The sequence below is a fragment of the Triticum dicoccoides genome, chromosome 7B, assembly GCF_002162155.2.
Source record: "Triticum dicoccoides isolate Atlit2015 ecotype Zavitan chromosome 7B, WEW_v2.0, whole genome shotgun sequence".
Classification (NCBI taxonomy): Eukaryota; Viridiplantae; Streptophyta; class Magnoliopsida; order Poales; family Poaceae; genus Triticum; species Triticum dicoccoides.
The window spans coordinates 205,591,970-205,595,968 of record NC_041393.1 but is presented as its reverse complement, the minus strand read 5'-3'; the positions used below and the strand labels follow the sequence as shown (position 1 = coordinate 205,595,968).

At 47.6% G+C, this 3,999-nt stretch overlaps 1 pseudogene; it reads right to left on the bottom strand.

The window, feature by feature from the left end:
- Positions 1 to 1,920: 1,920 nt before the first annotated feature.
- Positions 1,921 to 3,999, bottom strand: part of LOC119338817 — a 2,751-nt pseudogene continuing 672 nt past the window's right edge.

Below are 3,999 nucleotides of genomic sequence, written 5' to 3'. Positions count from 1 at the left end.
GGGAGGGCCCCCTGGCCATTTGTTTCGCCTCTGTCCTTGAATATGCTTCAGATCTTTAGTGAATTTATTGAACTATTATGGATACCTCTTCCTTTGCATAGGTAATCTTTTATGAATGTAGACATGCTCAGGTTTCATACAACTATCGTAGTGATCAGCAATGCGAAAGGGTGTTGTGCCTCAGAAAGTTCATACAAGGAACATTGCTTGGATAACTTTTTAGAGGTAATTCGCTTGGATAACTTTGAGTATACCATTTGTTTCTACTCTCTCTCTCTCTCTCTCTCTCTCTCTCTGAAGATTTCTTGTTAGCCTGTTTCTTCTGCTTTATGTGGCTAGCCCGACTTTCAACCAGGAATCTTCAAGGAAAGCGGGAAGGTTACGAAGAAACCCATCAATCTATAGATCCTCGTGAAAAGTATTGTCCTATCAAATGATGCATACATTTTTCTTTGTATAACAATTAGAGCTGCTAAGATATTATTATTGGTCTGAAAATGAATAGGATATTCTTATCCTTATTGTTTGAAAACTATTTGCTAGATCCTTCTGCTCGACATTTCAAGTTACTTTTGATACTAACATCTAATTAATTGTTGCCTTCTGTTATCTTCGATGGCTTTGTTAAGTCCATCCCTACTTAAGCTACATTTAGACCATACTAATATTATGCCTTAACCGTTAGTACTTCAATGGTATCGTAAATTATTTAGGACTTCGTGCTTTTTTTTTTCCAGATAATCCATATATGTGGCTGCATGCATCATCCAGATGCAGAGGCCGGGGATGTATCCTCTTTTTCAAAAAACAAGTGTGTGACAATTTACGAAATCATAGCGTAAAAATTTAGGCAACGCTCAACCTAAAACATTAAATAGGAAGTGATGAACTGTTCAAATTATTCTCAAATATTTGCACTGTTTAGAATTTTTTAATTATTTATGTTCTTTCGGCAAGATGGGCGGGCGCAGCAACGCACACATTCATTTTCTAGTACTTCAATATAAGACAGAAACATATTGTATTTCTTAGAGCTTTCTGTTTTCTCCTTTCTTGTTTTGGTGTCTCAGAGTTCTCTCTTTGTATTACTCCCTTCGCCCCATAATATAAGAACGTTTTTGACATTAGTGTAGTGTTAAAAACGTTCTATTTTGAGACAGAGGGAGTAGTTCTATGTTCTTAGCAGGCATGATACATAAATCTCGTAATCTTGGCTTGAAGCTGACAGAACATAGAAGGCACATAAAAGTGTGATACATGCATTTGCAGAAGTTAAAAAGGGCCTCTAACAATTTCAAGTCAACGCTTGGATAGTTTTTTTCGAGAAAAAGCAAAAGAGTTGCGTTTCATTGCATTGAATAGGAAGACATCGGAGATACAACCTCCACAAAGGAGGGACACACACACACATGCACGCACGCACACACACACGACCGTCCTCATCAAGTGACTACAGCTAGGTGAGGAGGTGCCCTCAACTACAGACATGCAACGACATTAGGCCTCGCCCAGCCTTGCCTCCAGCCAAAATGGCGAAGCACCAAGACTCGGAGAAACAGGGCGGCATCACTGCCATTGCCAGACACTTCCAGGGACGAATGCAGCTTCAAGACTGCCCAGACCGACGTACCTCGTAGCCATGTGCCTAGAGAGTCGGTGGGTGAAAGGCAGGGCCTGATTGGAACTGGTGTAGCATTCATTGGGGAGCGCCGTCGCAGGCAAACGTTGCGACATGCTCCTTGTGTGGCAGTCTACGCCAGAGCGATGCATCGCCAACCACCATCTGCCGCATCAAGTACTCCACTTGCAGCCAAAGCTGCGCCATCAAGAGGGGAACGACGTTGAGACGCCACCGCTGCCCGGTGCGGGAGGCCGGACCTTGGATTTCTCCCAGTGCTTGAGGAGGAGGTCCGGTCAGGGTCATGCCAACGCCTCCAAGGAGGTGACGGCACCCTCGAGCGTCGCCGTTGACAGCACAGGCTGTCACCGTGCGGGGATTTCGCCCTGACCCAAGAACGAAGACCTCAGATGCATTGGCCGACCAGGCATGGCGAAGAATCGTCGGAGAAGACCAACACACATGGGGGAAGCCTAGAAACATTGTCGTCGCAGGAGTGGGCACCGACCAGCGCAGCTCCAGCAGGCCGGCCACCACCGGGAGCGCGTCCAGCAGGCGGCGGCAGCCACCTGCACCGCGTCGCCGCCTAGCTGGCCCGCAGCCTCCGCCGGGGCACAGCGGAGCAGCAACCGTCAGGGTCGCCGCGCGCGTGCTTACTAACCCAGCCGCAACCGCCGACGGCGGCCGGGAGGGGCGGGAGGAGGGAGAAGGGTGGGTGGGGCACAATGATTGTCGCGGGCCTGGGCAGGCTTGTGCGGCCTAGATATGGGCGCCCTCAACTCTGCCGCACGCATCAGCGGCCGGCGGCCACCATGGCAGCGCCACCGTGCATGCAGTCCACGCCATCTCGACCTCCCAGCGAGCAGACGGCCGCCCGCCGCGCCACCGCGTGCTCCTGCCGCTCCAGCGCGCCCAGCAGCAGCGCACGAGCACACGAACGAGGGCCCTGCCGCCGCCGTCCACTGATAGGGCTACAAACGAGTCGAGTTCGAGCGAGTTGGAATTGGCTCAGCTCAACTCATATTAAAATTCGAGCGAGCTCAAACTGAGTGAAGCTCATTATCGAGATGTAGAACATGACTCGTGCTCAGCTTGTAACGATCTCGAGCCGATCTCGAGCTAGTTTCGAGCTAAATAAGACGGTAAAAATTATAAATTTATGACAAGTATTCCAAATAGATAAGGAAACAACTTTGTACAACCATCTCGTCCTTCTCGGGAGGGCTCATCTTGGTCTCTTGGGCCAACTGCAATAAATCGTGGTCTTCGTGGATGAAAAACAAGAAAACGAAGGTGCGTATGTTGAAATCTTTTGCCAAAAGCAACCGGATATTTAACACATAGTCGACCACATACCATAATTAGCTCTGCACTTAATTAAGCTTCCATGTTCGCGGGTAAATAGAATGAAGAAAAATCATGGACATCACATATAGTAATAAATTATCTTATTTCCATTTAATATATGGCATTATCATTTAACATAATGATATTTTGTCGAGCTATCGAGCTAAAATCGAGCTAGCCAATGTTGGCTCAAGATCGGCTCGTTTTTCGATCGAGCTACATAAAGTGTTCAAACTTAGCTCGTTTCTTTTTGAATCGATCTTGAATCGAGCCAAAACATGAGCCGGTCTCGGACGGCTCATGAGTCTCGAGCTTTTTTTGCAGCCCTATCCACCGGTGAGGGCTTTGCCCGCCGGCATCCTCCGGCGACAGCGAGGGGAGGGAGGGGAAGGAGGGGGGGGGGCTTTGCACCACTTTATTGTGCAGCGTGAATTACACATATGCACAAGGATGTTTTTTTAGCATCAGTACAGACACAAGCGCTAATATACACACGCACACACTCATCCCTATGAGCGCACACACGCACACCCTACCCCTATGAGCACCTCCGAGAGACTGAGCCGGCATATCATCTTGAGATTTACGAAGTCACCGTAGACGCCTCGTCGTCGACGGGAACATCTCCTCCCACTGAAAGCGCGTCGCCGAAAATCCTGAAATAAATCCAGGAATAATGCGAGCACCAAAATTTAAACCCTGGTGGGTTGGGGATATCACTGTCCACCTAACCAACTCAACCACAGGTTAATTCACAAGCACAAGGATGTTTTGAAAAATATAACAGTACTAATATTCTGTTATACAATATTAAATATGACAAAAACTTTTGCCGTTTAGGTGGGTACCACTTCGGATCTCATTCTCAGAGGTTTCAATTTTACAGGTTCGGCGGAATCGCCTTCAGCTTCAACTGTAATAATATCTCTATGCTCTACTCGACTCATCATCATTCTCACTTTTGAATTTCCTTTTGACAAGATAACATTGTGATTTCCACATAGGTGCTCTCCTCCCCTTCCCTCCGTCGCCCC